Raw genomic sequence first — 22,792 nt, forward strand, 5'->3', positions numbered from 1 at the left:
CCAGTAACAAGGGGTGTTGTCGAAGTGTGCATTCATATGAGTGTGTGCGCCTCTGCTATTGATAATGTATCACTAGCCAAGTCTATGGGAAGACTTGCATAAAGATTCGTGGGAGGAAGGCAAAGCCACGATGGCGGATGCCAAAGTGTTTTTATTTATCAGTGAGTGAGATATTCCGGCTGCAATGGGTGAGTTTTGAATTACTTTAGCCAAGTTGAATTACTTTAGCCAAAAGGAATGGCTTGTTACATTGTAAGAATATTTAATCTTTAACTTTGTCTTTAAACTTATGTGAGCTAACGAGTGTGTTTCTCGTGTCTTTGAAACAGACGATTCTGGCAAAGGGGGACCAAGAGTCTTAGGGGGACAGAGGGTCCCTGATGGGAGAGACAATTGGTGTGACAAATTACTGTTTTAGACATTTTCATGTTGGGGGGTTAACTGAGTTAAGTTAGTCTGTGAGACTTGATTTAGACTTGATTTATTATCTTTCCATTGTTAAATAAATAGTTATTTTTTATATAACTTGACTCATTCTGATTACCTGTTAGAATGGTGAGGAGTTGCTGAGAGAGAGAGAGAGAGAGAGAGAGAGAGAGAGAGAGAGAGGGTGGTCGCGTGCCATTGGTCGCTTGGAGAGAGAGAGAGAGAGAGAGGGAGAGAGAGAGATTGTGTGTCGGTTTGCCTGACGCCCAGGGTTCCACGTTTACCAAATAAAAACGAGATGAATATCCCGTTAACAGCTGGTGGCAGCGGCCATTTATGGGGAAAAACAGGTGGTGGCGAGCGGTGAAGAGACAGGTGACCAGTTAAACATAGAGGGGTTATGGCTTAGCGATAGTTTTAGAATGACAAAGCCTTGTGGGATTGTGGAAAATTGTTAAATTGTTAGGATTTCAGTTACTAAGTGAGAGATAATGAGAAAATGTCCGTCCGTTAGCTGTAGTACTGAGCAAAGAAATTGAACTGGGGTCAGCAAATTCGCTCGTCGCTAGGTGCTTGCTGAGATGAGGACTCAGTCTGGTTTGCATGTGAATGATTGTCGAGTGCTTTCTCGCTGCGCGGTTTGCCGAGTGCGTTGTGCCGATGAGATTCAAGTGTTTGTAATTGCGCAGAATCCGGGGTTTCCTCTCATTGTGAAGGTGTAAGTGTTACGGTGTGTTTTATTTTTTTTAATCCTGGCTTTTTTTAATCATTCAGCGTAATGGGACTGGTTTAAGATGTCAAATTTTTTTTCCCCCATAGTAGCAGATAGTGACGTGTTTTCTTTATTGGCGCATGTTTAGAATAAGACGCATTCGTCTTTGTTTAACATATAAGTGTGTATAAAATGTTTTTTATGCATGCGAACTGTGCTTGGATTGCATATTTGGCTTGGAGACAGAGCGCCCACCCATTCTTGCGGGCTCAGCAAATTTCTGCTAACCGGTGCAGAGGCGCGTTGCAAGGGGAAGGCGACTACAGGCCTGCCCTGAGGGGCATTACATGGGAGGGTACTGCTACTACTACTGGTGTATACCTAGGGGGTCCTCAGACACTGTTCAGGGGGCGAGTGTCAATGCTGTGGAGAATTATTGTTATTATTATTATTAATAATAATTAGTATCATTGCATGAGATATTTTATGGGAGGGTTACTTAGGTATAACTATCATTACTTGACTTGTTTTACGAGAGATTTGAAATATTTCATGGGAGATTATTTTATAATTATTACAGATAATTATATCATGGAGAATTATTACAATTAATTATTGCGAGAAGTTTTGGGGTTAATTATTTGTTGAATTTTTATGGCTTTAGAGAATGTTTCAGTCATTCGTGAGTGGTGAGTTTTGCTGAATTGTGTTGAGTCTTGCTGAACTTTTGGTGAATGGATAAGCATTGACATTGGTGATGTTTTTTTTATGCTGATACTAGTGATTTTGATGATAGCAATTTTTGTGATTTTGCTGATGATGATATTTCTGATACTGATTTTTTTTTTTTTTTTTTTTTATACTAATACGTGGGTGCTGTAATGCTGTCAAGGGTGGTGAAATCTTTTTTGAATTTGGGAGGAACTAACAACACATTATTTTTTTGTTTTCCTTTTTTATGAGTTCAGCAGATAATTGCTTGACATACGCGAGTTACGGGGGATAGTTAACAATGCCGTTGATTTTTCTTTTCTCCTTTTTTGGAAGTTAGCCATCGCTGACACAAGTTTTTTTTTTATCATGGATGAATTTGAATTTACCTTTTCTCTCCAGTTGGTGTGAATATTTTTTAATATCTCAGTTTGTGAAGAGTCATTATTCTGGAACGTGTTTGTGTTTTCAGCTGTTTGATGCAAAGAGATTTATGGGAGAATTTTTGCATTTTTTTTAATGCATACGTAATGGCACTACATTTTTTCTCTGGATATTTGTGTTCCAGAAATTGTGAGTTTTCTTGCACAATACCTTTGTTGTATTTGTGACAACTTTGCCAGAGATAGGAAACTTGGCTAAGTTTCTAATGGCCTATGTCGTAGTGCATATGGAGAAGTCTTGGCTTAAGACACTTTGAATTTGGAGTTTTGTTATAATGAGTTGTGGCACATTGGTGATTTTTTCTAGAATTCTTTAGACAGTTTTTATTTGCCGAGTTTTTACCCTTTTTTCAGCAGTTATGCTATAACATTGAGTTATTCTCTGGAGAATTGGAGATATATTATTTTGGAGATATATATATATATATATATATATATATATATATATATATATATATAAATAATCTTAAAAGGTAGCAATGAACCATGCAGCTAGGCACTGGCTAACACCCCTTTTCTCTCTCTCTCTCTCTCTCTCTCTCTCTCTCTACATTACATAAGGCCATTAAATCAGACTCGTGAACTACAAAAATACATTTATTTAAGAGCAAAGTATTAGCTAAATAACTCAGGTTCTTAACAAAATAGTTAAATGAAAGATTGAACTTAGATAGCCCAATCCATATTTCTCCTACAATAACCAACAGTATTTTAGTCACAAAACTAGGCATAGTCATAGTACAGTCTAGTACACCACGAAACATTAGTGAAGTTCCCATATCAATTCCCCTTTGTTCCAGAACCGCCTATATAAAAACAAGAGAACACATCGATAAGCAAAGATTACAAATCAAAATCAAAAGGTCAAATAAAATAGAACATCTTTGAGATAATAATCGAAATACAGCCAAACCACACTTTTTGCCAAAGAATAAATATGCTTACCCATTCAACACCGGCAAGCATCCCATCCCACCGCTGCCACCACCCTATTACCAAGGTTCCAGCCTGGGTAATCTTAAGAGGTAGCAATGAACCGAGCGGCTAGGCACTGGCTAACACACCATTTCTCTCTCTCTCTCTCTCTCTCTCTCTCTCTCTCCATCCCTCTCTCTCTACAACATCTCTCTCACTCTCTCTCTCTCTCCATCCCTCTCTCTCTACATTACCTAAGGCCATTAAATCAGACTCGTGAACTACAAAAATACATTTATTTAAGAGCAAAGTATTAGCTAAATAACTCAGGTTCTTAACAAAATGGTTAATTGAAAGATTGAACTCAGATAGCCTAATCCATTTTTCTCCTACAATAACCAACATTATTTTAGTCACAAAGCTAGGCATAGTCATAGTACAGTCTAGTACACCACGAAACATTAGTTAAGTTCCCATATCAATTCCCCTTTGTTCCAGAACCGCCTATAAAAAGACAGGAGAACACCTCGATAAGCAAAGATTACAAATCAAAATCAAAAGGTCAAATAAAATAGAACATCTTTGAAATAATATTCAAAATACAGCCAAACCACACTTTTGGTTAAAGAATAAGTTTGCTTACCCATTCAACACAGTTTTCACAAACCTCACTAAAAATACTGTTGAAGAGGCCATCTTGCCCTTACTTTCTCATTATGTAGGGAAGAAGCTTGCATGCACGCACTAACTTACGCACAAGACACTCCCAGTAAGTGTCGTCACTAACTTCGTCACAAGATCATGACGTCATTATAAAGAACATTGTTCACGCCTACAGAAACCGCCTCAAACCAGTTTCATAAGGCACCTCTGCATCCGCCCATGCATAGAGACAGGACATGGCACTGATCTGCATAGACAACAACTTCGACATCGCGCCACCCAATGAAGATACATTAGCATTTCCAAAGCTGAGCCGTCTTGTCACTTAGGGCCACACTGTTTCCAAGGAGAAGCTAAACTGATGACCCCTACATTCTAGGAATGTCACAGCACATCACCTTACAACGGTGTCTTAATTACTCCTTATTATATTCTCAATTACTCTTTGTTACACACACATACACACACACACACACACACACACACACACACACACACATATATTATATATATATATATATATATATATATATATATGCACATAAATCTCAGTAGGAAAAGAAGAGCGTAGGTTAAGAGACACCACATTCTATTTGCGAAGCGTTTCGTTGTTTCTTCATAACAACAGTTTCAAGGCTAAAAGAGACCTTACAATATTTTAATAGTAGTTGCAAGATTATGTAATTATTGGCTGACAAAGCTGAGTAAAAGTAGCAACAATAAGATAATGGTTAAAATCTTTAAAATAAATTGCAACAGCATACATAAAAAAACATAGATAAGATCTTTAAAATAAATTACAACCGTATACTAAAAACAGGATGGTGGGAAAGACAGAGATGGAAGTTTATGCTACAAATGAATGACTGAATGATTTATATTAAAAGCAAGGGATAAGATGAACAAGGATCACTTATATATGGAAATTTAAAATACATAGTTAGTTTATCAACCCTTGGTATATCTATTTTGCTATTTATACTAAGAGAAATATTTAGGAACTTTTTTATTTCTTTATATATTATGTTATTGGGATAGCCATTAATTTTGAAATAGTTTAACAGAAACTTTATTTCCGAGTCAAATGCCTGCCAGGAGCTGCATTTAAGTCGCGTACAGCGGTTCCATGATTACTTAAATAGTAAACACCCATGTATTCAGTTTACCGTGGAACATGAAGAAAATAATATTGTTAACTTTTTAGATGCAAGCATTACAAAAACTACCGCAAACAATAAGTTGCTCTTAAGTTTTAGCATTTTCAGAAAGTCTACTTTTACCGGTCTTGGAATGAATTTCCAAAGTGCTACTTTCTTTAACTTTAAAATAGATAACATTAAGACTTTAATACATAGAGCATATTCTCTCTGCAGCTGCTGGCAGGCATTTGACTCAGAAATAAAGTTTCTGTTAAACTATTTCAAAATTAATGGCTATCCCAATAACATAATATATAAAGAAATAAAACGTTCCTAAATATTTCTCTTAGTATAAATAGCAAAATAGATATACCAAGGGTTGAAAAACTAACTATGTATTTTAAATTTCCATATATAAGTGATCCTTGTTCTAAATACGTTACAAGAGAACTAAGAAATATGTTTTAAGTATAGCTTTCCCCACATTAACCCCAAGTTAATATTTACCAACAACCATACTATCCACGCGTTGTTAAACTATAAAGATAAACTACCTTCAGACCTTTTGTCTGGCATCACCTAGTATATATTGACAAGTGTGACGCCTGTAGCTCCACCTATATTGGCCAGTCAAAACGGTCGGTCCGGACAAGATCTTCCGAACATTATGGCATTTCTCCTCGTACTGGTTGCTTGCTGGCCAAGGCAACCAGATCACCGATTTTACAGCACATAGAAGAATGTAATACAGGTAGAAGATTGGAAAATTTTAGTGTGCTTGATGCTTTTAGAGAAGAGTCATTATTGAGAATCTCTGAGTCGATAGAAATATTTTTAAGGGAACCAGATCTTAACCTTGACAATTCATCTTATCCCTTACTTTTAATATAAATCAATCATTCATTTGTAGTGTAAACTTTCATCTCTGTCTTTCCCACCATTCTGTTTTTAGTATACGGTTGTAATTTATTTTAAAGATCTTATCTATGTTTTTTTTAGTATGCTGTTGCAATTTATTTTAAAGATTTTAACCATTATCTTATTGTTGCTACTTTTACTCAGCTTTGTCAGCCAATAATTACATAATCTTGCAACTACTATTAAAATACTGTAATGTCTCTTTTAGCCTTGAAAATGTTATGAAGAAACAACGAAACGCTTCGCAAATAAAATGTGGTGTCTCTTAATCTACGCTCTTCTTTTCCTACTGAGATTGAGATTTCCAAAACATCTGTCTACTCTCACTATCCAGTTCTCTCTGCCTCGGAATTAATATATTTTTCATATGTTAACCGAAACGGAATTTTTGTTGATAATAATTTCGTCCTCTCGTGAATTCGAACCGGTGTACAGAGGAGAAATCAGGACTTCAGTGACGCCTAAACTGACCAGGCTTCTGATATATAGATATATATATATATATATATATATATATATATATATATGATATATATATATATATATATATATAAATATATCTGATATATCAGAAGCCTGGTCAGTTTAGGCGTCACTGAAGTCCTGATTTCTCCTCTGTACACCGGTTCGAATTCACGAGAGGACGAAACTTATTATCAACAAAAAATTCCGTTTCGCGGTTAACATATGAAAATATATTAATTCCGAGGCAGAGAGAACTGGATATTAAAAGACGTTTGTAGGTGAATGCCTAACTTACACCTACCATGAAGACTTCCGGTAATATAATAGAGGGGTCGAGAATTCAACCAAGGTACCTTTATTCCCAATACGTACAATGGGGTTTAGGGTCAGAGAAAGTCTGACCCGTCTTCGACAACGGCAAATCTGGACGCAGAGTTTAGCACCTTAAGAATATTGTTGATGAAGGTCCTATAGGGTTCATCTTTATATCTTTAAGAATAAATACTGTTCCTCAGGACCTAAAAATCTTCTTCTAAATTGCTCGTAGGCTAATACAATTTCTACTTCGGGGATGACGAACAAGTGAAATTGTATGAATCTCCAGACTAGGATTAGAATGATTAATATTATTACGTATGCTGCTGATGTAATTAATAATAATAATAATAATAATAATAATAATAATAATAATAATAATAATAATAATAATAATAATAATAAGTATTTTTTTGGTCTATAACAGTCCTTCAATTCGATTGGGGAGTATTTATAGTGTGGGGTTCCGGGTTGCATCCTGCCTCCTTAGGAGTCCATCAGTTTTCTTACATTGTGTGCTGTTTCTAGGAGCACACTCTTCTGCATGAGTCCTGAAGCTACTTCGGCATCTAGTTTTTCCTGGTTCCTTTTCAAGGATCTTGGGATTGTGCCTAGTGTTCCTATGATTATGGGTACAATATCCACTGGCATATCCCATATCCTTCTTATTTATTTTCAGGTCTTGATACTTATCCATTTTGTCCCTCTCTTTCTCTTCAACTCTGGTGTCCCATGGTATTGCGACATCAATGAGTAATACTTTCTTCTTGATTTTGTCAATCCATGTTACGTCTGGTCTATTTACACATATTACCCTGTCTGTTCTGATACCGTAGTCCCAGGGAATCTTTGCCTTATTATTATTATTATTATTAGTATTATATTATTTATTACTTATCTAAATATATAAAACTAGGACGTTACTTTCTTTTGCGGATTAATTCTGCATACTGAAATAACGCACATGAACCTTGATTTAGTAAGTGACAAATTTTTTAATTTTTAATTTTTTTTAAATGTCTCTGTAGACACTGCACTTAGCAAAAACCTTCGGAGACGTCACACAGGACAATCCTTACATCCTCCCAAAACTGGTAATTATGCCTTGTTTGGGAGTTCGCACATGCAACAAAAATGGTCTCACCCCATTCCCCTGGATACGTACAGCAATACCCCTGCACCTCCATGAAGTAGGGAGGAGCTACTCGCATATATAAACTCGAGAGAAGACCCAGAACATCAACTAAGCAACAGGACAAGAAGCTCACAGCTCAGAGAAGGCAAGTTCTTGGTTTTATGCTAATACTTTTCTTACCAGTGTTATCTGTATCTTTCTTGTTTTTATTGTTATCGATAATATTGTATTTTTCCCAGGTGAATCACTAGTTTTCTCTTGCTGTGCATTCTTATTTATTCTTTCCTTGTCCCTCATTCATCAGCTAGATATCCTCTTTTGATTTTATAGACTGGAAAGACAAGAGCATAATTCTATACCTATGAATGCACATAAGGAACTTAGAATGCTTATGCCATACGAAAATATTTTAAAAGTCTATGCTTTCAGGGCAAAAGATTCTTGACAAAATTTGGTGTTGAGCTTAGATTTATTAATCAGAAAATCTTTTTTTCATATAAAAAGAAATAAAAGTTACAATAGCGTAGAAACAATAATTGTATTGGGCATTTTGTGAACTTAATCCGTTTGCTATCACTAGTTATAAATATTCTCTAGCACTGATTCTAAGAATATTACGGCTCAAAGGGAAGCCAAATCATGATAAGTCATATACTAATGACAGTACGTTACTGTGATTATAGAAGAGTTTTAAAAGTCATTTTAAGTTTTAGATCAAAACTATTCTTTGTATGTGCCTATTCGCACCAATCAAAATGAACCGGCGTTTGTAAAATGGTGGTTTAAGCTTATTATGAAAATGTATATTTCACTGAACTTATATATAGTATTTTGACGTCTGTATTTTATGATCTATCAGCTTTGAGAACCAATTTCAAGGCGAATTCAGGTGTGTTTTGTAGATTGAGGGTAGGCCATGGGTGTCGTTCTTAAGTAGATAATTTTCCAGGTTCATAACTTCATTAAAGATATTGTAGATGTTTTCTTGTTTGTATGCTTCTATCTCTCTTTGAAAGACACAGAAGCACATGAACATACATATATATATATATATATATAGATATATAATATATATATATATATATATATATATGTATATATACATATATATATATATATATATATATATATATATATATATATATATATATATATATATATATATACCTTCACACACACACACACATATATATACATACATATATATATATATATATATATATATATATATATATATATATATATATATATATATATATTACATATAGTAATACGCTGAAGCTTTAAAATTTCTTTGCTCAATTCAATAAGCTATTCAAATTAATCGAAAAGCAAAACATATCCGTATATGGATGGCCATCTGTTCAGTTAACTCTAGTTCTTTTTTTGAGGCATAAAAATTTTTGCAAAAATTTGTTGAATTTAGACTGAATCTTATTGCTATTATCAGCTTTTGGAAGTTGGAGTTAACCTCACAATCCAGTTTAGACTCACTTTTTAAAACATAAACGATTCACCTTTTTATAACTTCAGTATTTGCCGACTGAGGGAACATCATTACCTTGTTGTTTATGATTAATTCCAGTTACCTTTTGTTTGTTTGAGGAGCTGCTTCTCCAGAGTCATGTGAAGGAGTCATCATAGATGAGGATCTGAGTCCCATAATCTTATATTTGTTTTTGTTCTTTCATTTGCCTTAACAAGAGAAGTAAAGCAAAATATAATTAATGTTTCAAGTATCGTATCCAAACTCCTATGAATGCGGCATCCAGTTTTTCCTCGCCTCCCAGCAACACGGAAGTGCCCCTTCACCTGTAGGGTTGGCCGTTCTGAGGAGACAGTTGGTAATCCCCCAACCTCCCCTCCCTCTCCAGTGCCTCCGGTGGAAGATAGACCTCCGGTGATGATTACCAGCCCTTGTGATCCTCCCCACCCTATCTCTCCCCGCCAACCCCCCATCGTAGATGCAGATGAGAGTGATCTTGAGGGGTCTAGCGGCTGGCAGATACAAACAAGTAGAAAGAAGAGAAGATCCTCTCGTTTGGCCGCTAGCCGACGGAGTCCCAACATATTCGGAGGTTCACCAACCGCGACCCGAACACATCGAGAAGACGATGTCATGTAGCACAACCTTCCCACCCAATCTGCGTCTCATCAGGTGGACGCTAGACGCCATAGTGGAGAGAGTCAAGTTTCTCACTGGCTCTGACCCACTTATCCCCTCACGAACTCCCATGTAGAAATAAACATAAGTGGCCTACAGGATTACCTGCCTATTTCACACCTCGACGTTCTTAAAGGCGAGAATTTCGGTCCTAATATATTAGTTTCAAGATATAACCTAATCCGGGACCAACCACCCCCAGGGGAACTTACTGTCACTCCAACCAGGGTCATTTCCACCGCAAGTGCCAGCCAACCGCCCACGGCGAGTGACTGCCCATTCCCCCTGGATAACCCCCCATCCACCCAAATGATCAGCGCATTCATCTCCCATCTTCGTGAGTAGCCATGGTACATTAAACATAATCTCTTGGAATATTTTTGGCCTCAAGCGGAACATTCCTCTCCTAAACATGCTCTGCAAAAATTTCAACGGCATCATTGCATTGCAAGAAACGCTCCTCTGGCCTCATGACCTTGCCATCTGCGATTCAATTCATGAAGACTTCAGAACCTTCTCGACTTCATCGATGCAAGTTACAGATCAAATCATAGCCGGTCGTCCGAAAGGGGGACTTTCTTTCCTGTGGCACAAATCGTTAGACAATATGATAAAGGTGATGACCTACAGGAGTGACAGATTGCTTGGGCTTCAAGTGACAGTAGGGAACTCTAAAATCCTAATAAAATTAATGTTTATATGCCATGGGAAAATAACAATAATTTTGATCATTACTGCATGATCCTAGGGGAGTTACACAGTATTATTCAAGATTCAACTGCTGATCATATTTGTATAATAGGGGACCTTAATTCTCACCCCACAAAACAATTTTATAATGAACTTACTCGCTTCTGTCAAAATCATGCTCTCCACAATAGCGATGTATGCTCCTCCCTCCCCTCCTCCTACTCATATGTACATAATAGAGCGGACGCAATTACAACCTCCTGGCTGGACCACTGCATCACATCTCCAACAAATTCATGATTCTATTATGACCTGCAATATTTCGCTACGATCTTTGCAACGGGCTACGATCACATCCCATTACAGGTGTCATTCAGTACCCCATCCCTCCCTACCGTGAACCCACTAACTGACCGCCCATCCAGCGGTTAACTGGTGGAGTTTAAAAAACCAACAGAAAGCCAGAGACTTTAGGGCGACCACGGAAACCAAGTTGCGGTCAATATTTCAACCGGCTGACGCCTTACTGTGGTACCAACACAAAATGTAGAAATGACCACCACAAGAGGGATCTGAATGAATTCTATTCGAACATAATCTCCGCTATGCTTGCTTCGGCAGGCTGCCTTTAGATTTCGTCAAGGTAATTCTCACTTGTTTGTAATATCCTCCTTGGAATGACTTGGTTAAGGATCTGTATACATACTCACGAGAAATATTTTTACTGTGGAGGCAAAATGGCAGCCCGAGGGAAGGACACACTGCATTACTAATGAGGCAGGCGAGAGCGCAATTCAAACTTGCTCTTAAGCACTGGGCAGGTTAAATGAAAAAACAAAAAACTAACTAAGAGCCGATGCAATGTCTAGAAACGTAGAATCTGGTGATTACCCTCGTCTTTGGAAAGATATCCAGTCCTTAAATCCCAAAACTAAAAAGCTATCACAGAGAGTAGGGGAAGCAGTCGGAGACGAGGCTATGCAAGGATGGTGGGGTGATCACTTCAACAATATCCTGAATTGCATAAATGATCAGGATTCCGCAAGCGAGGTGGATAACCTCCTTAATGACAACATTCAATTTCATTTTGCAGACCGTATTACGCCAGGTAACATCAGCGATGCCATAAAACAGCATACCTAATAATAAATCGCCCGGCTGTGATGGTCTTCCCGCAGAGGCTTTCAAATTCTGCCATCCGATAATTTACATTTTGCTAGCTGCCTTATTCAATGCGTGCATAATTCACCAGTATCTTCCAGACTCCCTACTCTTAGTTCACTGATACCATTAATACAAAAACAAGCTAAAGGATGCAGCTGACCCTGGCAACTACCGGCCAATTGCAATCACAACGATCGCATCGAAGACACTTGAGTCGGTTCTTCTTGTGAGACTTCTCCCCTTTCTACACACCACTGACAACCAGTTCGGGTTTAAAGCAAACCACTCAACCGACACCTGCATCTACTTACTGAAAGAATTGCTGAACTACTACCTATCATCAGCATCTCCGGTTTTCCTGTGTTTCGTAGATGTGAGAAAAGCATTTAACAGAGTAAAACTACCTGAAGCTATTCCTGAAGCTGCATAAAAGGGGCACACCCCTATATCTAATTGGCATTTTACATTGCTGGTTCTCCACACAGCAATTCTGTGTCAAATGGGGCAAACGTATTATCGTACACCTTCGGCTCCCTAAACGGGCTTCGGCAAGGGGGCATTCTCTCTCCATACCTGTTTAATACGTACACAGATGCCTTGAATGTCAAACTGAACTCACTCCCAATCGGATGCACTGTCAATGAAACAACTATAAACAACCTCTGTTACGCCGACGATATGGTTTTGATTTCCCCATCAGTGCATGGCCTCCAACGACTCATCGACACTTGCCGCCAATATGCAGAGGAATTTGATATAATCTACAACGAAACCAAGACCCAGTGCATGTCGCTTCTCCCGAGATCGCTTAAGCATATTGCAGAACCACAAATTTTTCTCGGAAACCATCGGCTGGAATTTGTGCGCGGAATTTCCGTATTTGGGTCACATTATTACCGACGACCTAAAAGATACGGGCAGACATTGAACAGAGGCGTCGTAAACTATGTGCAACTGGCAACATGATTGCAAGGAGGTTTGCCTTCTGTCACCGAGACGTGAAACTGCTGCTCTTCCGCTCGTACTGTTACAGTATCTATGGGTGTTCCCTCTGGACGAACTATACCGAGAGACCATGAGACGTATCACTGTTGTGCACAATGACATTCTGAGACGCCTCAAACACTCCACGCTACCAACTACCCTCCGCCACACAGATGTTCTTAGAAAACCACCTGGACAATTTAAAAATCATTGTAAGGCGAACAATGTCCAGCCTGGTAACCCGAGTGGAAGAAACGAGCCGGCAACTCGCTCATACAAAGCATCCTAAGGAGTGAAGCAAGAAGAAGATCTAAATTGTGGGAAAGATGGGAAAATGAGGCCTTTGTCCCGTAAAGGACTTAATCTCTGTATTAGCAAGATGTCATCTGCAGATTTTGTCATTATTATATTTATAGCTGATATTTTATTTTTTCATTATTTCTGTGATTACTATCAAGTTAAAGTTTTATATATATGTATATATGTGTATGTGTTGTGAGTATGTATATGTGTATGTGTGTGATATGTGTATATATATATATATGTATATATATGTGTATGTATATATATATATGATATATATATATATATATATATATATATATATATATATATATATATGTATATATGTATATATGTATGTATATATATATGTGTATATATGTGTGTGTATGTATGTATATACGTATATATGTATGTATGTATGTATATGTGTATGTGTGTATATATGTATATATATATACATTCAATTTATGTATTTAGCCCTCTGGACCAGACTACTGTAACCATCTAAGGTCTCTAGTGAAATTTAAGCTATATAATTTGTGCACTAACTGTTATAACTCTCAATGCATTTTTTTTTTTTTTTCCTCACTAATATTATTACTATTACCAGTATTATAATTATTATCTTTTATGCTACCCGTCAGCTATTTTGTGGATAAGTGCCTGATACTTAACTAATTTTTCCTATCATGTTGACTCATATATCTAGATTGTGAATGTTACTGTGTATTTTTGTATGTTCATTGTATATGGTCTTGAACCGAAATAAAAGATATTATTATTATTATTATTAGATTATTATCTATCTTTTTATAGGACTCTGGTGAATTTCCGAAAACATTTACAACAGACTTCCTCCAAACAAAGTTTGTTACTTAGTAAGTGTCCTCCTTTGGGAGGGCATACATTTGGTTCAGGGATAATAGGATATATATATATATATATTATATATATATATATATATATATATATATATATATATATATATATATATATATGTGTGTGTGTGTGTGTAAGAGGAAAATAAAAGGCTATTCTGCCTATTTTCTTTTCAGGTTTACTTGCTTCGGCCTAAATCGATTAGAAAAAACCAGCCTTATCCACAATGAAGACCTACATTTTGTCTCTTCTGTTGGTGGCTATGACCTGCTATTTCTATGCCGAGGCATTGCCGGCTCCTGAATCCTTAACCAAATCCGTAAGTTCATCAAAATAGGCCCTTTTGTCTTTCTATAGGGCGGAATAAGAATTAATGTCGATAACTGTTCGTTTTAGAGATATGAACAACGTCTTTAGATAAAAGAAGTGTCAAGTTCACTGCTTCTCTTAGTTTACCTGCACTAGGAATACTTTTGTTATTTTTTTTATCATCGCTTTGTTTGTCTGACAATCCATTCAGTTTCTTGAATAAAGCGCAAGAAGCCTTATTGTCACGAAAAGATTTTATCTCTAATCCATTGAAGGGGTTTTGCAGGAGTAAAGTAATTTATTTATATATCTATTTTTTTATTTAGATAAATTCCCCTTTATATATTTATATATTGATTTTATATGAAAGTCAATATGACAACGACCTAATTCTCTCAAGTAGGTAAGGATTAAGAAAGAGGGGAAGATGAATTAGTAGAAAGGTTTTGGCAAGAAATAAATAGGGTTGCCACTTGAGGGACGGAAGTTTATAAAAATTGAGGGAAAACTTAAGTAGGAGAAGAATAACAAAGCTTGGCAACAGACAGAGATAAACTTTAAGCGCGCCCAGAAAAAGGAATATAATCAGTCAGTATTAACAGCTAAGTGTGATAGGAACATTGGCACTTTTCTTGGTTATTTTCAGAATTCTCTTTAAAAATTCAGCTTTAGTCAATTTTGCACAAATTTTTTGTGTTTCATTCTCTGTAAATTTGGGGATCAAGCAAATTAATTCTTGATTTTTTTTAATGAAGTGAGGACGGTATAAATAGCCTTATAATGATAACAATAAAATATGAATGAAGTGAGGCGTCTTCAGGTCTATCTATGAGAAGCCATGTATATATATATATATATAATATATATATATATATATATTATATATATATATATATATATGTATGTATATATATATATATATATATATATATATATATATATATATATATATATATATATATCATATATATATTATATATTATATATATATAAAATATAATATATACATATATATATATATATATATATATATATATATATATATATATATATATATATATATATATTTAGCGACTTCTGTCACTGAAGGAGAGAGGGGCTGGGGCGAGGGGAGAGGGGATTGCGAGGGGAAAAAATATTAAGAATTGGGATATTCATGGTCCTAACGACAGTCTCCCGTAATCAATGGACCTTGCTGAGACTCATCCCTTCGCATAGCACCGAAGTAAAATGAACCGTTTCAAAGACAAATCTCATCAAATACTACTAATACTACTTCTTTTCAACGCAATGAGGAGCTTTCGTGGGAAGCGCGCGCACACAAACACACACACCACACACACACACACACATATATATATATATATATATATATATATATATAAGATATATATATATATATATATATATATATATGTGTGTGTGTGTGTGTGTGTGTGTGTTTGTGTGCGCGCGCTTCCCACGAAAGCTCCTCATTGCGTGAAAAGAAGTAGTAGTAGTAGTATTTGATGAGATTTGTCTCTTTGAAACGGTTCATTTTACTTCGGTGGCTATGCTGAAGGGATGAGTCCCTCAGCGAAGGTCCATATATATTAATATTTATATATTATATATATATATATTATATAATTATACTTATATATAATATAATATATAATATATTGTATGTATATATATATATGTGTGTTGTGTGTGGTGTGTTGTGTGTGTGTTGGTTTGTTGTGGCGCGCGCTTCCCACGAAAGCTCCTCCATTGCGTGGAAAAAGAAGTTAGTACAGTAGTAGTTAGTAGTTTGATGAGATTTGTCTTTGAAAACGGTTCATTTTACTTCGGTGCTATGCTGAAGTGATGAGTCTCAGCAAGGTCCATTGATTACGGGAGACTGTCGTTAGGACCATGAATATCCACCAATTCTTACTATTTTTCCCCTCGCAATTACCCTCTCCCCTCCCCCAGCCCCCTCTCTCCTTCAGTGACAGAAGTCGCTTTGCATAGCTACGTTTCGTATATATTACACCAGTTGTTAAGCTTTCTGGGAATATATTAGATTCTAAATGTTTAAAATTTTAAATTGGTTCTCTGTGTCACCATATATATATATATATATAGCAGGTACACACATACAGTACAAATACATCAATACGATGACTTTTTTTATTTACACGATAATTAGAATTAACAAAGCAAATTTTTTGCTTCTATTAATGAATTTATTGAAAGAAAAAACAATGTCTTTGTTATTCATTCCTTATAGGGGGTAGGGCGGGGGCCGTGACCAAGTGGCTCTTCCTTAAATCTGCTACTGGTAAACTGTATAAAAACATATATTTCTAAATAATCATGTGTTTTACCAAAATGAAAACTTACAATTTACTTTCTCATCAGACGACCGAGATCCCCATCGACTCATCAGTAGTAAACACACCTTCTCCAAGGAGTCCACAAGCCATCCAAATATCAAAATGGGTGCGGTCCATGCTCTGGGGGCTCTGGTGACACTATAATCATCCAGAATCGTTGCTGCGGAGGTTAGGGTGGACTATTACTCCTCAACGACGTCTGGTCATCCCGAGTTATTAAAGAGTTAAACGCGAGGGATAACGGACTTTGATCAATGGCTTCAGTGACACTCGCTCTTGTAATGGCAATGATTTTTCTGACGGAAGAACTATACGAAATTCTTATCCTGTAAGGAGTCCAGTTTTATGCACGTTGAAGCACTTAAATCACATACCTTGGTTTTGCCTCACTTTTCTTACAACTATAAATTTAAAAGTAGTAATGTCACTATACATTCATTTCTTGTAGTGTTGCACAAAAACATGATTTTGATTTTCCTTGTGCATTGTCAGTTCTCATTTAATAAAAAGCATCCTATGCAAGTTTTTTTGTTTCATATAACAAGTGGTGCGAAAAGGCAAGTGAGCCAAAGAGTATAATTTTGGAAACAATTTTATTCATTAGAAATACAATGAATCATACAAATACTGAGGTGTTTAGCAAATACTTTTCCAAACAGAAAAATTCTTATTTATTTACTATGAAGAACATATTTTAGGTCATTGCAGGATTTTTCCGAATCAGTAAAAAAGAGGTGTAAATCTGATATGGAATTCTAGAGGAGAACAGAATTACAAAGTCAAACTAAATTCTTCAAGATATACACCTGTATATTTTGTTTCCTGCTTTTTGAGGTGGTGCAAAATGCGTATATTAGTAGCTCTCACTTCCAAGATGAACTCTGTTCGTAAAACCTCTGCTCAGTGGTTATAAAATACACGTCTTTTTAGCTAGTGTTTTCCGGAAATATTGTATATATATGTTAACATAATATTAATCTCGTTTTTATTTGGTAAACGTGGAACCCCGAGCGTCAGGCAAACTGACACACAATCTCTCTCTCTCTCTCTCTCCAAGCGACCAACGACTCGCAACCCCTCTCTCTCTCTCTCTCTCTCTCTCTCTCTCAGCAACTCCTCTCTCTCCACCTCTTTCTCTCCATTCTAACAGGTAATCAAAATGAGAGTCAAGTTATATAAAAAATAACGATTTGTTTAACAATGGAAAGACAATAAATCAAGTCTAAACCAAGTCTCACAGACTAACTTAACTCAGTTAACCCCCCAACATTAAAATGTTTAAAACGGTAATTTGTCACACCAATTGTCTCTCCCATCTAGGACTCTCTGTCCCCCCTTTGCCAGAATCGTCTGTTTCAAAGACACGAGAAACACACTCGTTAGCACACATAAGTTTAAAGACAAAATTAAAGATTAAATATTCTTACAATGTAACAGGCCATTCCTTTTGGCTAAAGTAATTCAACTTGGCTAAAGTAATTCAACACTCACCCATGCAGCCGGAATATCTCACTCACTGTTCAAAAAACACTTTGGCATCCGCCATCGTGGCTTTGCCTTCCTCCCACGAATCTTTGCGCAGGTCTTCCCATAGACTTGGCTAGTGATACATTATCAAAGGAAGAGGCGCACACGCACATACGAATGCACACTTCATTAACGCCCCTTATTACTGGCTACATCCAGTTTCCCAAAGGCACTTTAAACAAGAGCCCATGAACTGACGAACATTGACTCGCCTAACTATGCAGTTTTTGAATCACGCCATCACAGAAATCATTTATCAGCTTTTCTCGGGTTGTTGCTTCGGCCCTGTTCTCTGCATTCCAAAAAGGTCACAGCGCATCACATTATGCTATTTAAATATATCATTAATTATAATCCCTACCAAAGAAGCTCGGCCATGCCAAATTGCTAGCTCCCGCCTAGCAAATGGTCAAATAAAATAGCTTATATAATATAAAACATTGGCCAGCTTAAAATAAAATATAAGTAATAATTGCACGTCTCTGGCAGCACAGAGTAAAGTCTATCACGCTTCATCTCCAATAACACTAGAATTTTCTCTCATTTTGGATTCTTGAATATCCCTCTTTGTCTGCAACTTCCAGAACAGACTGAAGCATGCTGTAGGAAGACGGAATGCCTCCCCAACTGTAACTTCTAACAGCTTTGTAGACCCAAAAGTGCTGTAGAACTCTGTAGAAACTCTCGTAATCACCCTGGATAAATGACAGCAACATCTCTGCACGGCTGGTGGACGTCTTGCTAGCGTCGGGGAACGACTTTTTGGTGTGTTAGTATGTCAGTCAAGTCATCGGTCAATCAAAAAAGAATTAACCCCAGACATACTACTTCTATCAAACAACAACATCAAAAGTCAGAAATACTAACTGAACGTCTCCCAATTAACTCCACTTAATATGACCACCAAATCATAAGTCACTATCACAACTCGCAAAGTAAAAAAAATATCAAGTTCTCTAACTCAATCCTCCAAACTCACACATCAGCACACACAATCCCAAAACTCACAGCAACTCCACGGACTTCTGCACTCACATTTCAAACTTGAATGTTCTCATAAGTAAAAAAAAAAGAAAAAAAAAGAAAAAAAAGGGCACTGAGCCCAAGGAAAAAAGAAATCACGTAACAAGCCCAGACCCAAAAATGTTCTCTCAAGCTCTGATATTATAGTAACTCGCAAAATCAGTAAAAATCTCCAATGTTTTAATAGCAAAAAAACCCTTTACTGCTCATATAATTAATTACAATGAGACAATGTCAAACTCCTATTCATATAAACAACAACCCCGATAAATTACATCTCCCGATAAATTACATCTCCCGTCCAAAAAGAAATGCTATTTAAAGCTCAACCCCCTGATTACATCTCTCGTAGGAAAAAGAAGAAAAATAAAATAAATAAAATAAAAAAAAAGATAATCACAAGTAAACTTCTCCATCACAAAACACATAACATACATATGCATAACCCCACATTTTTCCCAAGAAATGCCCCATGTATAGCTACGGAATTTCTCGACATCGCAACTTTCATTGACCGACACGACCAGAAAGCAAACTCTCACACATGCGCTTTCGTGAAATGCTATTGTCAACATTTCCAGATATTGCAAAAACTCTGAGCAATCACCACTAAAGGAAAAGGAACAGCACACCAGACACATCGCAACGGTTTCAGCAGAAAATCCACCTGCGGACGTGTGCTCTAACTGCGGCACAAAAAAATGTCTAGTCTGACTCGCAAGTTTGGAAACTCGTGATTCTATAGAAAAAGGTCTATATTGACACGAAGTAAGCACATTTCACAAAATTAACTCCAGGATATGACTAATGTGTTCAAAAACTTGTCTCAAAGACTTTACTCTCAACATGACACTGCCCAATTATGTAAAACATTATCACCTATTCGTGATAAAAAAAAAAAAAAAAAAGCTACGATAAACTCATAATGCAGCAATTATATGCCTCCAAAAATAATACACTTGTGAACATAAAAAATGCACATCTCTATAGGACCACTATGCAGTAATGCCACTCACCTCCAAATAGTCACGAACCAAAAAGAAAGAACCACAGAAATCTTCTCTTGGCTCGAAAAAACTCCATAACCACAAAAAAGGGTCACCCGCCAAAGATTAATTCCACCTCCATATATTTCACCATATTAATAATAACACCACTCCGGTTATAAAATATTCCCTCCATATGGTTAATAACCACCCCCCACACCATAATCACTCTTATTTCTCCCATAACCACGTGTTAATAAAAAACCACCACTCCAGGAATAAAAAATATTCACCTCTATTTCGGCAAATAAAAAATATTTACCTCTATTTCACCAATAACTCCATGTGGAATAAAACAAGGCTCCAAAAAATATTTCTAAGCAGGATAATCAAAAAATGAAATCCCATCTCCAAAAAAATGTGCACTCAAAGCATTCAGCTCACCCACTCACAAATATTGCCCCATATATCTCCTCAAAAGTGTGTGTCCATTTTGCAACAAAGATGGCTGCAAAATAATTGAACTAAACATAGCTCTCACCACCATTGGCAAATATCAAATGGCCAAAAATATATCTCCAGTATATTATATCTCAAATTATAAATCCAAAATAATATACCTCCAATTATATCTCCAAATATATCTCCAATTCTCCAGAGAATAACTCAATGTTATAGTAAAAAACCACAAACTCTCTGTTAAGCATAACTGCTGAAAAAGGGCAAAAACTAGGCAAATAAAAACTGTCTAGAAAATTCTAGAAAAAATCACCAGTGTGCCACAACTCATTATAATAAAACTCCAAATTCACAGTGTCTAAGCCAAGACTTCTCCATATGCACTACGACATAGGCCACTAGAAAACTTAACCAAGTTTCCTATCTCTGGCAAAATTGTCACAAATACAACAAAGGTATTGTGCAAGAAAACTCACAATTTCTGGAACACAAATATCCAGAGAAAATAAAATGTAGCGCCACTACGTATGCATTAAAAAAAAAAAATGCAAGAATTCTCCCATAAATCTCAAATCTCTCGTAAAACAAGTCAAGTAATGATAGTTCTGCTTAAGTAACCCTCCCATAAAATATCTCATATAATAATAACAATTATTAATAATAATAATAACTCTCCATAGTAATAATTCTCTTGCAAAGATCTCAAGTAAGGGTGCAATTCAAATAGCATACACCAGTATTGCCAAACCCACAGTATACACCACCAATGTCACACCCAAAATCAACACCATTCATCGACATTTTAAAGTAATCCCTCCAACACAATAAAAAAAATAATAATAATCTGTGTCCCCATTATATTTGTGTCTTCCAAAGCATAAGGAAAACATACACACATCCCATGCATTTCCATTCTCTTTTTTCTTCATCCAAGAGAAAGAAAATCTTTTACTAAAAAAAACCCTACTGGTATCTCACGTCATCAACTAATCAATCAGCTGATGTCTTGGCATTAGAAAATCATTTTCAAGGGCAAATTCGTCTCTCAACACCCCGACAAAGAAAAAAAAAGGAAGGAGTTCAACCACACTGAGAAAAAAAAAAGTTTCACCCTCCATCGAGCATTGACACACCTGCCAGTCAAGCGATAGAACACCCCCCCTTGAACAGTGTCTGAGTATCCCCCGAGGTATACACCAGTAGTAGTAGAAGTACCCTCCCATACAATAACCCCGAGGCAGGCCAGTAGTCGCCTTCCCCTTGCAACGCGCCTCTGCGCCGGTTAGCAGAAATTTGCTGAGTCTGTAAAAATGAGTGGCCGCTCTGTGTCCAAGAAAATGCAATACAAGCACAGTTCGCATACATGAAAAATATTTTATAAACATGTATACACCAAACAAAGACGAATGCGTCTTTTCTAAACAGGCACCAATAATGAAAAACACTTCACTTTCTGCTACTATGGAAAAAAAAAAAAATTGACCTCTTACACCAGTCCCATAACACTGAATAATCTCAAAAAAGCCCCCAGGATTATAAAAAAAACACTACGTAACAGTTACATCTTCAAAATAAGAGAAAACCACCCCGGAATCTGCGTAATTACAAACACGCGAATCTCGTCGGCACAACGCACTCGGCAAACCGCGCAGCAAGAAAGCACTTGCCGATCTTTCACTCATAAGCCTTGGAGGGTCTCGGTATGGGCAAATTTGATGACTCTAATACAATTTCTTTCCTCAGCACACATCCCACAGATGGACGTTTCTCTACCCATTTCACCCAGTCACTGAAATCCAACACATTTCCACAACCAGACACTCTGAAAATGGCATTTAATCTCACAAAAGGCTTTGTCGTTCGAAAACTATCGCTAAGGCAACAAAACTGTGACATGATCATAACCCCTCTATGTTTAACTGGTCACCTGTCTCTTCATTAGCGTACCCAGGCCCAAAAAAAAACTTCTTATACCACTGCCACCACCTGTTAACAGGATATTAATCTCGTTTTTATTTGGTAAATGTGGAACCCCGAGCGTCAGGCAAACTGACACACAATCTCTCTCTCTCTCTCTCTCTCCAAGCAACCAACGACTCGCGACCCCTCTCTCTCTCTCT

The 22,792-nt window shown here is 36.6% G+C and overlaps 1 long non-coding RNA gene across 1 annotated transcript; it reads left to right on the forward strand.

Moving 5' to 3' along the window:
* Positions 1-1,024: 1,024 nt before the first annotated feature.
* On the forward strand, positions 1,025-17,182 carry LOC135218006 (uncharacterized). Its single transcript, XR_010315263.1, has 4 exons — positions 1,025-1,144; positions 7,736-7,987; positions 14,185-14,327; positions 16,703-17,182. It is a non-coding gene; the product is annotated as an uncharacterized LOC135218006 (long non-coding RNA).
* Positions 17,183-22,792: the final 5,610 nt, after the last annotated feature.

The sequence above is a fragment of the Macrobrachium nipponense genome, chromosome 9 (assembly GCF_015104395.2).
Source record: "Macrobrachium nipponense isolate FS-2020 chromosome 9, ASM1510439v2, whole genome shotgun sequence".
Classification (NCBI taxonomy): domain Eukaryota; kingdom Metazoa; phylum Arthropoda; class Malacostraca; order Decapoda; family Palaemonidae; genus Macrobrachium; species Macrobrachium nipponense.